This window comes from Castanea sativa, chromosome 12, assembly GCF_040712315.1.
Source record: "Castanea sativa cultivar Marrone di Chiusa Pesio chromosome 12, ASM4071231v1".
In the NCBI taxonomy this organism is placed as follows: Eukaryota; Viridiplantae; Streptophyta; class Magnoliopsida; order Fagales; family Fagaceae; genus Castanea; species Castanea sativa.
This window is the reverse complement of record NC_134024.1, coordinates 9,457,538-9,478,982: the sequence shown is the minus strand read 5'-3', so window position 1 is coordinate 9,478,982 and position 21,445 is coordinate 9,457,538. Positions and strand designations below refer to the sequence as shown.

At 38.9% G+C, this 21,445-nt stretch overlaps 1 long non-coding RNA gene across 1 annotated transcript; it reads left to right on the top strand.

The window, feature by feature from the left end:
• The first annotated feature begins 2,134 nt into the window (after positions 1 to 2,134).
• LOC142621334 (uncharacterized) lies at positions 2,135 to 5,312 on the top strand. The gene is made up of 4 exons (XR_012841755.1): positions 2,135 to 2,252; positions 2,974 to 3,075; positions 3,775 to 3,942; positions 5,059 to 5,312. It is a non-coding gene; the product is annotated as an uncharacterized LOC142621334 (long non-coding RNA).
• Positions 5,313 to 21,445: the final 16,133 nt, after the last annotated feature.

Sequence of the window (21,445 nt, the reverse complement as noted above, 5' to 3'; positions counted from 1 at the left end):
GTATCTTGAACCTAATCCTATATTTCTTAATTCAATGTGAATTTTATCAAATGTACCGTTAGATTACATTATCTTCATATTTTTTTCATACTTACAAAATTTAAAGGTGATCAAAGATTAATAGGCATGTCATCAATCAATTGTCGAAATTCAAGTTTTTGTAGTTTAAAATAATGCATAAAAGATGCGTTTATAGATCAAATGGAAAATTACACCCAATTGGTATGAAAATTAGCATGCATGTTAAGAACATATAGAACATGTAATCCAACGGTTGGATTTTTAAAATATGAATTCTATATTAAGTTATTGGGTGGTACAACATTTTTTATAATTGCATTAGGTGTATATTGAACCTAGCCCTATATTTCTTAATTCAATGTGAGTTTTGACAAATCTACCGTTAGATTACATTATCTTTGTATGTTTTTCATACTTACAAAATTTAAAGGTAATCAAATATTAATAGGCATGTCATCAATCAATTGTCTAAATTCAAGTTTTTGTTATTTCAAATAACGCATAAAAGATGAGTTTAAAGATCAAATGTTAAATTACACTTGATTGGCCTGAAAATTGGCATGCATGTTAAAAACATATAAAACATGTAATCCAACGGTTGAATTTTCAAAATATGAATTCAATAATAAGTTATTGGGTGGTGTCACATTTTTTAGAGTTACATCAGATGTAATTTGAATTTAGCCCTATATTTCTTAATTCGATGTGAAATTTGACAAATCTTTTGTTAGACTATATTATCTTCATATATTTTTCGTGCTTACAAAATTTCAAGGTGATCAAAGATTAATGGGTATGTCATCAATCAATTGTCTAAATTCAAATTTTTGTAGTTTACAATAATGCATAAAAGATGTGTTTAAATTGATTAACTTAATTAATTAAAACTACTATTTTTTTTTCTAATCATAATTGTGGGGGGTAAAAAGACCCTGATGGGGACGTGGGCCTTTGGGCCATGCTAAAGAAGGCCGACCTGCTCTTGGGTTTAGAATTTGTTAGTACTACGGGTCGGCCCATACGCCGAGGATCCGAGGATCCAGCCGAGGGTGAATTTCTCCTCGGACGGACACTGGAGAACCAGGGACTTCATGGTAAAGGTTAGGGAATGACACGGTCAAGACCAATGGTTAAAAGGGGTGAACCCTTGAATGTCCTGGAAGCACCGATGTTAGAGAAATACCAAAGATAAAGGCTGCCACCTCCACATTAAAGACCCTGCACCTACCACCCTGGCCGCATTAATGGGGAAGTGACACCTGAACAGTGGAAGGGAAACTTCTGGTTACTATACAAAGGCACTAAGAAAAGAAATATCTAGGCTAAGGGGGAGTGGGGGCAACACGTGTACAAAATATCAAAAAGAGGAGTATTTAAAGAGCAACCTAGAACAGGAAGAGGGATCCCATTTTTTGTAATCAAGAGAAAAAAGAGAAAGAGATAATATAAGAACAACACTTGGCTTACGTCCGAGGGAGTTGATTTACAATATTCCTTGTTGTTTTCAAGTGTTATCCATCTTTGACTTGTCATTTAATCCTTACACACTTCTAACCTGGGTTTCAAGCCCATACTCTACAAATTCATATTGTTTAAGGCTTATTGGGCCTGAGCCCGTAACTGTTCTTGGGGCCAGGTGCAATTGTGCGCTTACAATAATTATCATAAGAAGAATAAAAACACTAAATCCAGTGAATATCAAAGCTAAATCATAATTATCAAGTAGTAGTGGTTATATAAATATAAATAAATAAATAAATATATATATATATATATATATATATGTTTTTGAGAAGTTGTACATAGTAAAATGTACACTTAACAAAAAAAAAAAAAGTATTATAAGTTTATAACGTACAGTGTTGCAACTTGCAAGTAAAACAAAAACTAAAGGTTTAAAATAATATAAAACTTGTGTGGCTCCTATTCATCCTATATTAAAAACTAAAAAACAAAGGTGTGACTCTCCTTAACTATTCGTGTATACAAATAGCACTGCTGCACTTGCAGCCTAGCAAAACAGTGAAGTGTCTACTAAAATTTTTGAAAAGACAGAAAAAAAAAGTGTGGTACTAAATTTTTTTGATTTCTTTTTGCACGGTGCCAAATTTTTGGCGCGTACTAAATTTTTTTTAGAACCCAAATTTTTTTCCATTATTTTTTATTTGTGTAAAACAAAACCCTATTACTTTTCCTCTTTCTCCTCTCCTCTCAGCCTCCCACAAAGACTGGTATGCTCTCTCTCTCTCTCTCTCTCTCTCTCTCTCTCATGAAAATTGATCAAGGGGATCTTGTGGTATTAACTATAACTCAAGAGTTTGAATCGTTGTACAAGACATTTGGTTACTTTGAATTCTCTATAGAGTTTGAATCGTTGAAATTTGATTGCCTATTGTGAAAAAAAGTTGTTTCTTTTGTTGAGTTTTGGGTGTAATAAATGTGAAGTTTTGATTTTGGTTGAGTTTCACCATATGGGTATTTGTGTTTTGTGTTTAATTGCTGAAAATTTGTTATCTTCTTATGTTTTTATGGGGTTTAGGTTTGCTAAATTTGATTGCATGCTATGGCCTTAGAATTTTAGAAGTGGTCAGTAATTTGGTTCAGTTTTTTCCAAAAGGCTTTATGTGGTTTTTGTTTGAAGGGTTTAGCCTCTTAAATTACTTGAATATATAATCATGAAGTTATTTGATTAAGTTTCAACAAAATGGGTGTTCTTGGTATTAAAATTTGAAAATTTAATGTTAAAATAAGGAGTTTATCAGACAAGGCTTGTGATTGCATTCTTACTTATACCCTCTACAACTAATTTAGTGAAACAAAACCCCTTATAAATCAGCCAAAGACCTGTAACATTACATTTGTGCAATGTTTTCACTTCTATATAATAAGCACTGTAATTTCGTATTTTTATCTTTTTTTTTTTTATACATACATTCTATTCGATTTATGCAGATTAAAACAGGAGATGTACGGGTTTCGGTAAGCACATCACTCCATCTAGTCAGAAAGGACTGGTCTTTAGTAATTCGAATGCATGTGTTTAAAATGTTGCAGGTTTGTGTGCATATACCATTACTCTTTGCTTACTAGAGAAGTTTATTTATGCTATTTATTATATTATCTGTTGATCCAACCCATGTGTTTTAGAGAGAACACCTTTTTTTTTAAAATCAACATGGCTAATGGTGTATCTATAGGAATGCTATGGGTTATGTGCTGTGGGGAATGAGATTATGAAGAAAAGGTTGGGTTTGGGTTCCAATTCTGAGATCAATCCCCTAACCTTGAAGTGGATTATAAGGTATGGGAATGAGAACAGAACAAAACAACAATAGATTGTCTATGGTGGTTAGTGAGAATTTTGTTTTGGTGTTTTTTAATTGGTTGAGGGCATGTTTAGATGTCATATTATGAAATTTAGAGGATCAATTGTGTTTTATCTAGAAATATATATATATATATATATATATATATATATATATATATATATATATATATATATATATATAGAGGGTTGAAAATTTATTTTGGAAGTGTTATAGATTTTAATCGGGTCTATGTTCCTTTATCTTCAAACACACTGCCAAAAAATGAAGTTATAAATTTCATATAGTTTGATGTCAATCTGTTGGGATTTTGGAATAGAAACTAAAAAAAAAAATTGTGATGCTCTCTTCCTTTTGGGTGTAGTTGCCAAGTATTGATTAAATCTTTAAAGATTTTTTTTTTTTTTGGCTTTGATTATTTATGTAGGGTTAAGAGGCTGACCAAAATGATAGAGAAAGTTGCAACTGGGGGTCCTCTCTGGGGTTGTCAAAGTCTTTGAATTTTTAATAGGCTCAGGGGCAAATTCAAGAGTGGGCAAGAAGTTTTTTGGCCTCCTACCAGGGGAGATTGTGCTTGCTTCCCTAGATGGATCTAGTATGTTGATCATCTCAAGCCCTTGCGTTATATATTATAATATATTAGCATATATTTCTTTTATGAATGGCTATTTTTACTCTATCAGACAGCTTCCAATCCAAAAGTTCATAAATAGATGCATTATAAAATCTATGAAGTTAATGTGGGTTTTGCTTCACCTTGCTTCCTATTTGATTACCACAAAATAGCAGTGGCACACATGATTTGTGTGGAAAGAGAATTTATTAATTTTATTTGTAACTGGAGGAAAGTGGAAATAGGGGTGTTGAAGGTAGATTTGAGAAAAAAGGAGGATGACAGGCCATTTTATTTCAATTCTAGAGGATTTAAATGTGTGTTCTGGTTTTGTATCTCCTCTTATGGTTTACCTGAATTGAATGGATAGTACTAGTTTTTGGCCCTTCTGTTCATGGCTTGTCATTGCTTTGATAGACTTCATTAAATATTCTTGTCGTACTTTAGTTCCTGGCTGGAACTATGTTCTCACTGTGTTGCCAAAAAATAGACTATTTTGAGTTTGGTTTGGGTTGGAACTTTGAAATCCATTTAGATTGGTATCCATTAAAACCAACCCATTTAATGGGCTTTGAAACTGAGCTCACCGCTTGGGATTTGCGTAGAGTTGGACATGCCTTATCGCCTTCTTGTATATATTTCATTAGGTTTTTGTTTATGGTGGTGGTTGTGGTTTTTGTTTAATGGTGGTGGTGGGTTTTTGTTAATGGTAGTGGCTGGTTTTGTGTAAGTGGTGGTGGTGGCTAGTTTTTTTTTTTTTTTTTTGAATAGTGCTAGTTGGAATTTTTATTCGTTGTGGTAATTGGGTTTGTGTTTATGATGGTGGTTGGGTTTTTGTTTTGGATTTCACTTTATTTTTATTGTTTTAAATTGGGATTTTTCTGCATTCTTTATGATTTCTCTGTGGTTTGTAATGTGGGTTTGGTTATTATTTGATGAGAATGTTGTGGGTCTTCTTTCTCTGATAGTTTGGCTTCATATGATGTTACATTATGATTATTTTGTCTAGTTTTTTATTGGGTGTTTCGAAGACATTTTCTACATTGTCTTACTAATAATAATCTTGTTATTGATGTAATTTCCTATATATTTGTGCAGATATGGGATTGGTAGCAAAAAGATAGCTTTTGTGGGACAACTTGAATTCAAATAATTTTTTGTAAAGTTTGGAAGCCAAGACATCATTTGTATATAAATGGTTGTAATTACTTTGTGAACATTTTTATTGCATTTTTAGATTGTATAGATTTGGTTAGAAATGAATAGATTAATGTAATGGCAAGTAAATGTAAAGAATATTAATAAAAAAATAAAATTGGTGATGATAATTTTCGTCGCCATATTTGACTATAGTAGAAATTAATTCGTCACCTGATCTATTGAAATTAAAAAAAAAAAAAAACAATTGGTGAAACAAAACTTTGTCACGAAATCTATTGAAATTGGAAAAAAAAAAACATTTGGTGACGAAATATTCTGTCACTGAAAATAAGGTTTAGTGACGAAAATATTAGGTGACGAAAAACTTTCGTCACCTATCATTTTTTATTTTTCGTCACCTATCATTTTTTTTATTGGTGATGAAACATTTTCGTCACCAATACATTTTGTGACGAAGCTTAGGTGACGAATGCTGTTTCGTCACCAAATGTATTCGGTGACGAAATAAGGACATATTGTGACGAAATGTTTCGTCACTATAGTTCACTTTTGTTGTAGTGTATATTCTCTATATTTTTAACACTGGCAAGAATCTTCATGTCAATAAAATGATATTTACCTTTTGATTCATATAATTATGTTTTGTATATAACCTTAAAGTTCAAAACATGAAATTTAAATATTATATAAATAAGATAATTAATAATCACTTATCATTTTGATATTTGCATGCACGTAATTAAGCTATAAAGAGACAATGTAAGCCGTTTGATTTGTCAAAATACAATCCAATAAATGTTATTTAATGGAGTAATATGGGTGCACTAGGTATAAACAAATCCAATAACGCATATTAGTGTAAGTCCGGAATCTATTAAAACTGGTAGGAAAGTGATAAGTTGGCTTTAGAGATATTGTTTCGTTCAGGGAGATGGGTGCAGTGGTGGAGTTAGGAATTTATTTTTGGGATAATTTTTTTCTTCTTCTTTATATATTAATAGTAATGTAAGCACAATTCAATATACATGTTAAATATTTTATAACTTAATGTGTACTAAAAATATGTATTTATTAAAATTAAACAGTCAAGAGATAATATTAGCAAAGAGAATAAGTCAATAGTTTTTAATTTGTTCATAAACCTAGATTTTCTAAATAAATTATCACCATAATAAAGTATAATGATTAAGATAAAAATAATAATAGATCAAAGAATATATATATATATATATATATATATATATATATTAATAGGTAAAATTTAGAGAAAATCCAATAGGATTCTACAATTAAAATCCAATTTTGCACCATGTGTCTTAAATTATTTATTTTTAGAGAATTTTATTTCTTAATTTTGGAGCCAATTGTGGGACCACATCATAAGTATTTATCCAAATAAGTTATTGAGTACAAAAACCTAAATACTCTAGAATTAATGAACTGTAAAAAAAAGTGCTTCACAATATCAAATATTAAGAATTTATAAATTTTTTTTTAAAAAATATGGACAATTTACATTTTCTACCTAATAATATTCTTACTTGATTTTCTAAAGAGTTAACAAAATATAAAAATGACTGTATATCAATAGTATTTAATATATATATATATATATATATATATATAAATTATGCTATACATCTTAATGTATATCTTTTAAGTATATCTATGCATATGCATTTGATTATAAGCTAGTCTATATATATAATAATAGGTGAAGTTGAGAGAAACTCAAATTAGAAGTCCAAATTAAAGTTTTAATTTTGTGCCATGTGTAATAAATTATTTATTTTTAAAGAGTTTTATTTCTTAATATTAGAATCAAATATGGGATCACATCATAAATATTCACCCAAATGAATTATTAAGTACAAAAACCAAAGAATCTAGAATAAATTAATTGTAAAAAAAAAAAAAGTGCTTCACGATAATAAATAAATAAACATGGACAATCCTTACAATTTTTTTAAAGAGTTAACAAAATATAAAAATGACTATCAATAGTATTTAAATTATATATATAAGAATTATATTATGCATCTTATTGTATATCTTTAAGTGTATCTATACATATGCATAGGGTTACAAGCTAGTATATATTAATAACAAAAACTGAGAAAAAATCTAATTAGATTTCAAATTGGAATTCAATTAGAGTCTAATTTTACGTCACGTGTCTCATTTAATCTAAGCTTTTAAAATTTTGTGCCAAGTGAGTTAATTCAGTGTAAAAATTAAATTTCAATTAATATTGTGCTTCTTGTCTCATTTATTCTTAATTTTTTTAATTTTTATACCAAGTAAGTTAATTTAGTGTAAAAAATGATGAGTCCAATATAAATATATCATAAAAACCTAATCATATATCTAACTCTATATATAATATTAAAGAAAGAGAGTGTTTGGATGATATTATATTTATGAGCAATTTTTGTGTAACTAAAAATAATTCAAATTTAAAAGTCATTTATGTAATACACCATGACTATATATATATAAAAGATCAAAGCATAGACAAAATTCAAATAGAATCTAAATTAGATTTTGGATTTGTTAGCTTTCCAAACAAATTAAATTATTTAAATTTTTGTTGTTATTTTTTCTCTGAACTAATGAACATATTTTTTAATACCATTTCTATTTAGATATTTTGTATGCAAAGGTCTTGAACGTAATAAACTGTAATTGAGCTGAACGATTTCATGCACATACCTCCATTCAATTTAGGAGATACTATTAGACCAATTTATTTTTTTATTTTGAGTTGTATTTAGTATAATTTCATAGACAATGATTGTCAATTGATATTGTATTTGTATTATGTAGTATCTAACAGTGATTTCCAAAATTATGTACATAGTAACTGTTGTGGGGGGCAAAAAGATCCTGATGGGAACGTGGGCCTTTTGGGCCGTGTTAAGGAAGGCCGACCTGATCCTGGGTTTAGAAATTGTTAGTACTATGGGTCGGCCCATACGCCGAGGATCCGAGGATCCAGCCGAGGGTGACCTTATCCTCGGATGAACATTGAAGAACTCGGGATTTCATAGTAAAGATTAGGGGATGACATGGTTAAGGCCAATGGTTAAAAGGGGTGAACCCTAGAACGCCCAGAAGCTAATAGGTGTTGAAGAAATGTCAAAGATAAAGGCTGCTACCTCCACATTAAAAACCACCGCACCTACCACCACGGCCGCATTTATGGGGAAGTGACACCTGAACAGTAGAAGAGAAACTTCTGGTTACTATTCAAAGGCACTGAGAAGGGAAATATCTAGGCTAAGGGGGAGGTGGGGCAACACGTGTACAACGTGTTCAAAAGAGGAGTATTTAAAGAGAAACCTGGAATAGAAAATGGAGGGACTTTTTGTAACCTAAAAAAAAAAAAAAAGACTAAGAAAGGGATATAATATAAGAATAGCTCTCGGCTTACGTCCGAGGAGGCCAATTTACAATATTCCTTATTGTTTCCAAGTATTCGAAATCCTTAGTTTGTCATTTAATCCCCACATACTTCTAACCTGGGTTTCAAGCCCACACTCTACAAATTCATATTGTTTAAGGCTCATTGGGCTCGGGCCATCTTGTTCTTGGGGCCAGGTGCAATTGTGCACTTACAATTGGCGCCGTCTGTGGGAAATCTAGTCTAGAAGAGGTAGGGATATTATGGCAGGCTTAGGCTCTCACCATGCAGAGTCACAAGGATCACAACCGGAAGATCATTTCCAACGTCTTGAACATCGTAGGGATCATGAGGGAAGCGTCCATACGGAATACCCTGGGGGCTAGCCATACTCATGGAGGGGTAGCACTACCCATGATGAGGGTTCGAATCCATGCGGAAATCAATCGTTTGGAAGAGGAAGTTACGCCGCGCGAAGCGTAAGGTTTCCCCGTCCTCGTCTAGTTCTTCCTCGGAGAAGGATAGGGGAGTTGGCTACGAGTTCAAGGTCATGTTCCCCCACCGGCGCAATATCCTCCGGTGAGGAGGACGACCAGGCCAACCCGCGGACGTAAGAAGCTTCGCTCTGGGGGCTTAGGGCAACGATACCATGAGTAGGGCGTTGCACCAACTTCTCTAAGTCTCCGTTTTCACGGAGGATTGAGAGGGGAGGCTTCCCGGGAGGTTCACCCAGCCCACCTTTACCATCTATAATGGCCGGACTGATCCGGGTGGAGCATGTGAGTCACTTCAACCAAAGGATGGCGGTGCACTCTCACAACGAGACTTTGATGTGTAAAGTCTTCCCCTCCAAACTTGGGACTCCGTGGCTATGAGATGGTTTAACGGTCTCAAATCGGGATCTGTAGGGTCATTTGGGGAGCTAACTAGGGCATTTGCTTCGCGGTTCATTACGTGTAGCGAGTCCCTCGGCCATTGGACTCGTTGCTATCCATGGTCATGAAGGAAGGGGAGACAACCGAAAGCATACTCCGACGATACCGGGAGATGTTTAATGAAATAGACGGCGACTTTGATGAGGTGGCGCTTAATACCTTTAAGGTGGGCCTCCCTACCGATCACGACCGAGAAAGTCTTTGACGAAAAAGCTCGTCCGCAAAGTGTACCGTCTTATGGATCGTATTGATGAATATAAGAGAGGGTAGAGAAGACCAGAACAGGGGAAAGGAAAGGAGAAGGTTATCCCGCAGAGAGAAGGGATTTCGGGTCGGACGGATATCACAACAAGCCGAGGAGGGATTACTTCGGACAATCCGGCTCGGCGGCACCTCAAAGCCGTAAATACTGTGTTCCGAGAACCGGTGCATCGGTTATTAGAAAAAGTTCGTAAAGAGCCCTTCTTCGATGGCCCGTGCAAGATGGCAAGGGACCTGCTGAAGAAATCAAAACCTTTTCGTCGGTTACCATCAAGATGTGGGCCACACTACCGAGAACTGCCGGACCCGTGGAACCATCTAGAGTGCTCGTCGGTGAGGGAAAGTTAAAGCGGCACTTGTGTCAGCCCACCGGGCGGGTCGATCAAGTTGGTTCAAACAATCGAGGAACAATCATCTCGGCCAGCATTGGGAACAATTAATGTTATCTTCGCTGCACCCGGTAGGACCGGCTCAGTCCCACTAGGGTTATGGCGGTTTCCCATCCGCGGGCCGAGGATGTGGGTAGCAGGCCGAAGAGATTAAAGAGCACTTTACCTCGTCTTGGGTTTCTCCGAGGAGGATAAGGTAGGGACTATCCGGCCCCATGACGATGCTCTTGTGGTTACCCTCGGAATAGGGAACTATGATGTGAGAAGGGTGATGATAGATCGTGGCCAGTGCGATATCATGTACCACGATCTATTTAAAGGGCTAAGATTGGAGTTGGAAGATTTAACCCCTTATGACTCCCCACTTATAAGCTTCGAAGGAATGGCCGTTATGCCGAAGGGACGGATCCGTTTACCCGTTCAATCCGGTACCGAAACGGTTGAGGTAGATTTCATTGTGGTTGACGCGTACTCTCCATATACGACCATCCTCGCCGAGGCCATGGTTGCACGCCTTGGGAGCCGTCTCCTCTACCTTACATGTTAAGGTGAAATTCCCCTCGGGGGAGCATGTTGAGGAAATCCTCGGCGGCCGAGGGTAGTGGCTAGGCAATGCATATCCGCCGCGGTGCTTCGTCGATCGAAATTGAGTCATCAACCTTGCCCGTCCAGAGTCATAGCAATTAACCGCTCGGAGGCACTGGAGCGATGACGGGGAGACGAGGCTATTTGTGAGGAGTTAGAGAAGTTTGTAATAACAGATGATCCAGAGAGGTTTTTCCAAGTTGGCATACTTTTGCCACACCAAGAGAAGATGGAGTTGTTGAAATTTCTGAAAGATAATTTAGATGTTTTTGCGTGGGACCCCTATGAGGCTCTAGGCGTAGATCTGAACTTTATTTGTCATCATCTAAACGTCAATCCTGCCATTGTTCCGAGGAGGCAGCCACCTCGGCGATCTTCCCGAAAACATTCTGAAGCTGTGAAGGAAGAGGTTCTTAAACTCAAAAGGGCGGGGGCTATCAAAGAGGTTTTCTACCCTGAATGGTTGGCTCATACTGTTGTTGTTAAGAAGAAGAACGACAATTGGAGAGTATGTGTGGACTTTACTGATCTGAACAAGGCCTGTCCTAAAGATTCGTTCCCAATGCCACGAATTGATCAACTGGTAGATGCTACTGTTGGACATCCTCGGATGAGTTTCTTGGACGCCTTCCAGGGTTACCACCAAATTCCCTTGGCGTTGGAGGATCAGGAGAAGACTGCTTTCATTACTCCAACCGGGAACTATCATTATAAGGTCATGCCGTTTGGATTAAAAAACGCTAGGGCTACTTATCAAAGAATGATGACCCGAATGTTTGAACAGCAACTGGGGAAAACCATCGAAGTATACGTGGATGATATGGTGGTGAAGAGTAAGGCAGTACCAACACACATGACAGATCTGGCCGACACCTTCCAGATGCTAAGGAAGTATAAGTTACGCCTTAACGCCTCCAAGTGTTCTTTTGGCGTGGGATCTGGAAAGTTCTTGGGATATATGATTACTCATAGGGGCATAGAGGTAAACCCGGTGCAGGTTAAGGCTATTCAGAATTTGCAGCCGCCTAGGAACCCAAAGGAGATTCAGAAATTGACTGGAATGGTGGCTGCGTTGAATAGATTTATTTCTCGGTCAGCTGATCGGTGTCGTCCTTTCTTTCAGTTGTTGCACAAGTGGAAAGGGTTTCAATGGACCGAGGACTGCGAATTAGCTTTCCAACAGCTTAAGCAATATCTTTCTCGACCACCTATTTTATCTCGCCCTGAAGTGGACGAGGTTTTATTCGCTTATCTAGCCGTGGCTATTCACGCGGTGAGCTTAGTCCTTATAAGGAATGAAAGCGGGGTACAGAGACCGATCTACTACGTTAGTAAGTCCTTGAAACGAGGCCGAGGTGCGCTATCCGCCCTTGGAAAAAGCACTTCGGCCGTAGTCCACACCACGCGCAAACTTCCTCATTATTTCCAATCTCATACCGTGGTTGTTTTGACCTGGCTTGCCTCTTAAGGCCGTGTTGCGTAGTGCTGATTACTCGGCAGGTGGCAAAATGGGGAACCATTTTGGGAGCCTTTGATGTTAAATACGGAGGCCTCGCACATCGGTAAAGGGACGAGTCTTCGCTGATTTGGTGGCGAGTTTTGCGAACCATTGTTAGAAGAAACTTCAAAAGAAGCACACATGGGTGAAAAATCGTTGGTGTGATCACGTACGTATCGCCCTCGGTTTGGAGAGTTTATGTGGATGGGGCTGCTAATCAAAAAGGGTCTGGTGTTGGACTTGTTCTAATGTCCCCTGAAGGAATTGTCTTCGAAAAATCTTTGAGATTGGCTTTCTCGGCTACTAATAACGAGGCCGAGTATGAAGCAGTCTTGGTAGGCATGCAAATGGTACATAAGATGGGTGGCAAGGAAATCCACGTGTTCTCGGACTCTCGCTAGTGGTCGGCCGGGTCATGGGAACCATGGAGGCTAGACCCCGAATGCGGGAATATTTGGCCTGTGTCAAACGCCGGCGGCCGAATTTGACTCCTTTGCCTTAGCTCACGTTTCTAGGAGTGGAAACATTCATGCAGATTCCTTGGCTACGTTGGCAACATCCTCGGCTCAAGGTTTACCAAGGATTATCCTCGTTCAGGATTTGGTAGAACCTTCTCTTGTAACTGCTAACGCACCTCGCATCCATCTAATAAGGCACTCGGTCCTAGTTGGATGGATTCGATCATATCTTTTCTTAAAAATGACATTCTTCCCGAAGCCAAGGCTGAGAAAAGTTACGTCGAAAGGCGCTGCGTTTCGGTTGTCCGAGGACCACAAGCTATACAAACGATCCTTTTCGGGACCGTACTTGTTGTGTGTACACCTTTGAATCAACGAAGCATTGTTGGAGGAATTGCATGAGGGAATTTGTGGGAGCCATACTGCGGGGAAGGTCCTTAGCCCAGAGCTCGACTCGGGGTTATTGGTGGCCCAATATGCGAGAGGGAGGCTCGGGATTATGCCGAAAATGTGATCAATGTCGAGGTTCGCCCCTAATATCCACCAACCCGAGGGGTTCTTAACCTCTCTCCAGCCCTTGGCCTTTCGCACGAGTGGGGCTTGGACATTGTAGGGCCATTTCCGAGGGGCATTGGCAACAAAAGATGGGCCGCGGAACGAGACTACTTCACTAAATGGGTTGAAGCCGAGCCCTTAGCCAATATCCGAGATGTCGATTCAAAAAATTTATATGGAAAAACATCGTTACTAGATTTGGTGTACCACACACACTCATCATCTACGACAATGGTGTCCATTTCGATAGTAAGGCTTTTAGGAAGTATTGTGGTGACATGGGTATCATAAACGGATATTCCACCCCCGTTTATCCTCGGGGAAATGGACAAGCCGAGGCCGTTAACAAGGTCATAGTTAACGGGCTCAAGAAGAGGTTGGACGATGCGAAAGGCGAGATGGGTAGAAGAGCTCCCTCATGTCCCCGTGGACATATCGGACCACACCGCGCAGGGTCCACCGGAGAGACGCCATTCTCTATGACTTATGGAGCCGAGGCGGTGATACCGCTAGAATGCGAGTTTTCCTACTTTAAAGACAAGTTCTTTTAGCCCGCAGAATAACCGGGGACTTCTAGAGAAAGATCTTGATTTACTTGAGGAACGGCGTGAGGCGGCTATGGTCCAATTGGCTTATTATCGTGAAGCTAAAACGAGGATATGATGCCCACGTGAAGGCCGAGGCCACTTGCACAGTGATCTTGTATTAAGGAAAGTCGTAGGCACTTCTAAGAACCCGGCATGGGGTAAGCTAGGACCTAAGCGGGAAGGCCCCTGTCGCATTGTTTCGGTAGAGGTCATATAGGCTAGCCGATCTAGACGAACGAATTGTTCCACGTCCATGGAATGTAAATAATCTTAGAAGGTATTATTATTAATGAAATGAGCTTTTGTCGGTTTGTATTTCAAAGTTATGAGTAGCTCGACGCTCGCAATTATCAATTTTAAGAATCAAACGAAACTTGGTTAAGTGCGAGTCCTCGGACCACAAACCTTGTGGAAATTGATGTCTTATCATTTGTTAAACGGAACCTTAGTTATGCCGTGTCCTCGAGACCTCCTACTTTGGGAAAATTAACATTTGAAGTTATTGTTCTAAAGAATCAAACGAAACTTGGTTAAGTGCAACCTCGGACCACAAACCTTTGTGGAAATTGATGTCTTATCATTTGTTAAACGAACCTTAGTTATGCGGGTCCTCGGACCTCCTACTTTGGGAAAATTAACATTTGAAGTTATTGTTCTAAAGAATCAAACGAAACTTGGTTAAGTGCGGTCCTCGGACCACAAACCTTGTGGAAATTGATGTCTTATCATTTGTTAAACGAACCTTAGTTATGCCGGGTCCTCGGACCTCCTACTTTGGGAAAATTAACATTTGAAGTAATTGTTCTAAAGAATCAAACAGAAACTTGGTTAAGTGCAGTCCTCGGACCACAAACCTTGTGGAAATTGATGTCTTATCATTTGTTAAACAGAACCTTAGTTATGCCGGGTCCTCGGACCTCCTACTTTGGGAAAATTAACATTTGAAGTTATTGTTCTAAAGAATCAAACAAAAACTTGGTTAAGTGCAGTCCTCGGACCACAAACCTTGTGGAAATTGATGTCTTATCATTTGTTAAACAGAACCTTAGTTATGCGGGTTCTCGGACCTCCTACTTTGGGAAAATTAACATTTGAAGTTATTGTTCTAAAGAATCAAAAGAAACTTGGTTAAGTGCGGTCCTCGGCCCTCAAACCTTGTTGAACTTGATGTCTTATCATTTGTTAAACAGAACCTTAGTTATGCCGGGTCCTCGGACCTCCTACTTTGGGAAAATTAACATTTGAAGTTATTGTTCTAAAGAATCAAACAGAAACTTGGTTAAGTGCAGTCCTCGGACCACAAACCTTGTGGAAATTGATGTCTTATCATTTGTTAAACGAACCTTAGTTATGCGGGTCCTCGGACCTCCTACTTTGGGAAAATTAACATTTGAAGTTATTGTTCTAAAAATCAAACAAAAACTTGGTTAAGTGCGGTCCCGGACCACAAACCTTGTGGAAATTGATGTCTTATCATTTGTTAAACGGAACCTTAGTTATGCCGGGTCCTCGGACCTCTCCTACTTTGGGAAAATTAACATTTGAAGTTATTGTTCTAAAGAATCAAACGAAACTTGGTTAAGTGGCAAGTCCTCGGACCACAAACCTTGTGGAAATTGATGTCTTATCATTTGTTAAACAGAACCTTAGTTATGCCGGGTCCTCGGACCTCCTACTTTGGGAAAATTAACATTTACAGTTACAATTTTTAAGAATTAAACGAAAGATTGCTTAATATTTATCTTCGGACTACGACTTTGATTAAAGTTAACTTCTGATTGTGTCTGGATGTTAATACGTTACTGTTTATTAACTCGGATCGTAAAGTTAACTTCTGATTGTGTAAGGAATGGTCCTCGGATCTTACATCTTACTAGAAACAGAGCTACGCATTACAAGGGTTTAATCGTTATATGAGGCCCTCTCTTCTTCTTATGAGGCCCTCTCTTCTTCTTAATCGAGGCATTGTTCAAATGAATTAACCATGTCACCTTGTATTAAATCTTTAATAGTATACGCATGATTATGTGGAAGTTATGATTGTGCAATCCTTGGAGTTAGAGTTTTATACTCTGAGAAACTTTTGATATGACTTAATGGGAAACTTTTGTAATAAGTGCAAAAAGAATAAAGTAAAAACAGATACAATCCAAGTGAAAAGTAAACGAAATCGTTCTTCATTAATCAATTGAGTATGCATTACAATATATAATTCAAAAACAAAAAAAAAATGGAAAAAAGAGAAGCCCTAAGCTAAGTCCTAAGCTGTTGGAGGAGGATCTTGCTGAGAGGTACTAGTGCCCTCGGTCTTTCTCAACTCCAGCTCAAAGGGAGTCATAACCTGCTTTCCTTTATCCGCTGTCTTTGTTGCAAGGACGTTGGGTTCCACTGTCTGGTTCAAGTCCTTCTCTGCATCCACTCCTCCTTCCTTTTCTTTATTGGAACCAGAAGGTTCTGTAGGATCAGGAATTTGCTGTGGGACCACCGGAGCTAGAGCAAGAGGAGTTGTCTCGGGGATAGGAGTAGCAGCAGGAGCCTCTTCAATCTCCTGTATTTCTAGGTCGGGGATAGGAGTAGCAGCAACAGCCAAACATTCTCGGACTTCCTCAAATCCGAAGATTGGGGAACTCCAGCTACGTTTAAAGCTTCCCCCCATACTTTTTGACAGTATTCACGGCATAAAGCCGCGAACTCCTCCAATGTTGCTCCTGTGGCTGCTACCCCTTCATCGAAACTTGCCTCGCTTGCGGCCTTGAAGAGAGAGAGGAAGGAGCCGGCTTCTTCCTTCATCGAAACGATTCTTCTTCGATCCGAGCACTCCTTTGAGCCTTGGGGAGAGTTCTTCATCTCTTTCATGAAGGAGCTTGCGCTGTCCTTCTATCCGGGTCTTCATGGTCTTCAAGTTTGACTCGACCCCATTTTTCTCTCTCCTCGGATCGAGCCACCTCCGAGGTCAACTTCTCATTCGCGGCAAAGTGTGCCCAAGGACTTCTCGGTTCCATCCTACGATTTCGAGCTCGCTGGCTATTTTCCGAGTGTCTTCAATAAACTTCTCGGCTACGAAGACCTCTGAATAGCCTGTAGTAAAGTATGATGGAGTTAGGAATAATAAGAAACAAACTTACCTATAAATATTATTAAAAGTGGAATCTCCCTAAAAAAGGAGAAAAACTTACCAACGCTAAGTCTCTTTTTAGTGAGAGGAATAGTTGTGGTTGGCCCATCTTTTCCAAGGTCTCCATGTCCTCGGGCGAAGAGGGCGTTCCAAGACCTCGGCCGTGGTGGGCGTGGCCTTGTTGAACTCGCCCTTATACCGGCCCCGGGAGATTGGTGCGCCGTCCAGCCTTTAGATCGGGGGACCGGGTGGTCGGTGCTCGGCGCACTTCGGCCTCGTCCCTGAATTCCCCGATTTCAACCGAACGGGCTCTACCCTTGCCCTTGTCCAGCTTCTGCTGCTGGGCCGGTGGGAGTTATTGGCGTGGTTTCTTGGGGTCTTTATTAATCGTCCCCTCATTATCCCCCTTCCTCTTCTTCTTAGGATCCTCGGGCGGCGTTTTGGCTCGAGTTTGGAGGAGGAGGAGGAGGTAAAGTTGGGGAACTTGGGACGTCCCCGTTTTTCTGCAACCTTAGCATCCTTATTGGTGAGGAGACCCTCCATTCTTCCCATGTCTTCTTCTAATTCGTCTTAGGGAAGGGCAACCACAAACCACCGCAATTCCGAGGCCTCCCGGTGGCTTCTTCCTCCTCGTCGGAAAGTACCACAACCTGGTTCCCGCGAGGTCTCTCGGTGTCTTCGAGATGGAATTGGTCTATCTCGTCGTCAAGTGTGTGTGAAGAAGACACACTGCTCTTCCGGAACGACGAGTTGCTTGTGAGTGCACGGCGAGAGGGACCGCTGCTATCGGCCGGTTGTACAAAATGGTATTAGGAGCGTCCGGAGGTCACGGTCGTCCAAAAAGTGGGGCCGAGCTACGTTTATCCTCTTTCGTCTTCGGTCGCCCGCAATTATGGCGTTCTCATCTCTGGAAGTCTTTGGAAAGGGGGTGTACCCAAGAATAAGGTGAGCAGCCCGGAGTTGTAGGTCTTCACTAACGAACACCTCGGAGCGAAGTACCCGGTTTAGATCTCGCGATGTTACAAGTGACTCGGACGAGGACGCACGTGTTGCTTATCGCAAAAAGACGTCAAAACAAACAAACTTGGTCGATTTACATAGATGTTTAACAAATTTAAGTAAGTACGAATACGCATTTTCGTGTGTGTGTTAGGAGAAGTTGTGTTGTGGGGAGATTAATCCTACGGCATCGCACCCGGATCCCCCCACTCACCGGGCGATGAAGCCGTCGTGCCGGTTCCGGACACGATCAAGTAGTCGTCCTTCATGCCTTTGTTTGATTTGGGCGGACGGGAGATTAGCCTAGCACGGTGCTTTGGACCGAGATTTAATGTAATAACCTACTTTGGAAAGTTTATGGGACTCATATAGGAACACGACATCGTGCCATGTGAGGTTTAAACCCATCTGCTCGTTTAGAGCATCTACACTACCTAGAACTCTAAAAACGTTTGGGAGGCATTGATCGGGACACAACCGTGGTTGCGAAGGTACTCCCTAGTTACGGGTTTCATTGGAAGGGTCATCCCACCCTCTAGAAAGGCTATCATAGGAATGATAACCTCTCCTCTTTCCTAGAACCGGCCACGGCTGCTGCCGGCGGTATTTTAGTCCTACATCGCCGGGAATACGGTATTTGGCCCTAAAGCCTTCCATCCCGGCGGCGGTATCAACTAGACACTTAAACTTACCCATTGGAAAAGAACGAAAGGTTAAACTCTAAAGGGGAGAGTGTTTACGAAGACAGTAGAGGACTCGTATCCGAGGAGAAAGGGTTAAGAATAGAGAGAGCAAGAACTTACAAAGTTGAAGGTACGGATTTCCACGGTTTGGTAAAGGATGATTGTTGGTGTTTTGGTGGGATTGATCCCTGAGGAATTAAATGAAGGCGCAGGTTCCCGAAGCGTCACGACGTGCGAAAAGGCGGCCTCGAAATTATATTTGTCCCGCCTAAAATTTCGTGGAGTAAAGAGGGCCGTTGGATGCCCATCTCACCGTTGAACGTGAGGGACAAAGTGTAACTGGCAGTATTAAATACGCGCGTTGTTCAAAATAAAACCGCCAAATGGCATCTTCTGGGACGCAAAACGATTTCCACACGTGCCATTACTCACAAAATGATTGGAGTAGGTTCTCGTCGGATCAAAACCCTATTTTTCTCCTCGGACGTTGAAAATTAGAGTTTTGAGGGGCTATTGTGGGGGGCAAAAAGATCCTGATGGGAACGTGGGCCTTTTGGGCCGTGTTAAGGAAGGCCGACCTGATCCTGGGTTTATAAATTGTTAGTACTATGGGTCGGCCCATACGCCGAGGATCCGAGGATCCAGCCGAGGGTGACCTTATCCTCGGATGAACATTGAAGAACTCGGGATTTCATAGTAAAGATTAGGGGATGACATGGTTAAGGCCAATGGTTAAAAGGGGTGAACCCTAGAACGCCCCAGAAGCACCGGTGTTGAAGAAATGTCAAAGATAAAGGCTGCTACCTCCACATTAAAAACCCTGCACCTACCACCCTGGCCGCATTTATGGGGAAGTGACACCGAACAAGGTAGAAGAGAAACTTCCGGGTTACTATTCAAAGCAACCGAGAAGGGAAATATCTAGGCTAAGGGGGAGGTGGGGCAACACGTGTACAACGTGTTCAAAAGAGGAGTATTTAAAGAGAAACCTGGAATAGAAAATGGAGGGACTTTTTGTAACCTAAAAAAAAAAAAAAGACTAAGAAAGGGATATAATATAAGAATAGCTCTCGGCTTACGTCCGAGGAGGCCAATTTACAATATTCCTTATTGTTTCCAAGTATTCGAAATCCTTAGTTTGTCATTTAATCCCCACATACTTCTAACACAGTTTCAAGCCCACACTCTACAAATTCATATTGTTTAAGGCTCATTGGGCCTGGGCCCGTAACTGTTCTTGGGGCCAGGTGCAATTGTGCACTTACAACTGTATAACAAGAAACTTGGCATAACTAATATCATGAAAATTAAAAAGAAAAAAATCTATTCCAGTATTTCTAAATGTCTTGGTTGTAAAAAATGTCTCATATGCTTAATAACCCAGGCTATGATTAATAACACCACAACAATTCAACATTCCCATATATAAGGACGGGTTATATATGAAAGTTAAATAGTAAACAAACAATTACCCGAATTTCAATACAAAAAAAAAATACAAAAAAGAAACAACTAATTACATGTTATATATATATTTATATATATAAATAAAGTATTTGATATATAGTAGTATATTTTTATCAGGTTTACTAATTATTCATTATATTATATTTATAAGGTCATATAATTTATTTATTATTGTATTAATATATAAATATGTAGAAGAAAAGTCCAATTAAGAGAAATGAAAGGAAAAGAAAGAAAAAAACCTTGGGACTCTACACCAGTACACTTGCTTTTGTAGTTTCTCAAAAAAAGTACTGTTGCTTTTGTAGGCTTTTCCTCTTAACCGTACACGTAGTTGGAGGTATTAATTAATTGGATGGTTGGATTACTACAAGTGCAAGTGTTACATACCACTTGCTTCGTAAATAACGGAAGAAGTGTAGAAGAGACAGAGAAAATCAAGGCAGATCATCTTCTCAAAAAAGAAAAGAAAGCAGATCAGTTGGGATACAAGAGAGATAGATAAAATGTCAAAGAGACCTGTTTTGAGTGCCAGGACCTGGTGGTGTCTAGAACTGTTTTTAATCTAGGAAAATTATAATTTTTTTTTCTTTTATTTGTTGAAATAAGGATAAATGTTTAAAGAGAAAGATTTAGCTCATTATTTATGTGCGGTTACTTATATTTTTCTTTTAAGATTTTGCTGTGAATTTTTTCTCATGAGATAGATGTATATTTTTTAGTTAAGTAGTCACATGACTGAATTTTAAGAGAAGGACCTATGGAACAACACTTAAGATACAGTACCTAAGTTTTGTCTATGTTTAAATATTTTAAATTTGTGATATAGTATATCATAGTATTTTTAACCACACTTTTCTAATTATATAAAAAAAAAAACACTTTTCTAATAAATTCTAAATGATAAGTTATTATTGATTATTAATGATGAAAACAAAAATTTTAATTATGGGTTCAAATTAGAATGAATTTGAAAATATTGTAAAAATGTGATGAACGCCGGATATTTTTCCAAGATTTGGGAGGGGCCAAAAGCATATCTAGCTCACGAAAATTGTAATATAATAGGTTGGGATAACTCATATCCCAATATATGCACAATGAGCATGATGGAATGGACTCCCATGCTTATCACTAACTGCGATTTTTAATTTGAATGAAGAAAATATGTGTAGCATTTTTCGTCTAGGAAGAGGGGTGGTGGGGGTTGAGATTTGTCAGCCATGCCCATGAGTTATGTAACACGAAATGGACCAGTACTCTTATCACTTACTACCATTCTTATTATATAAGTGTTCTCCACTTGAATTCGTATCTCACAAAGCCTAACTTAAAAGTAACAAAGTTACAAATCCTCCTAGAGTCCCATATCTCTCTTCACTCTCTCTG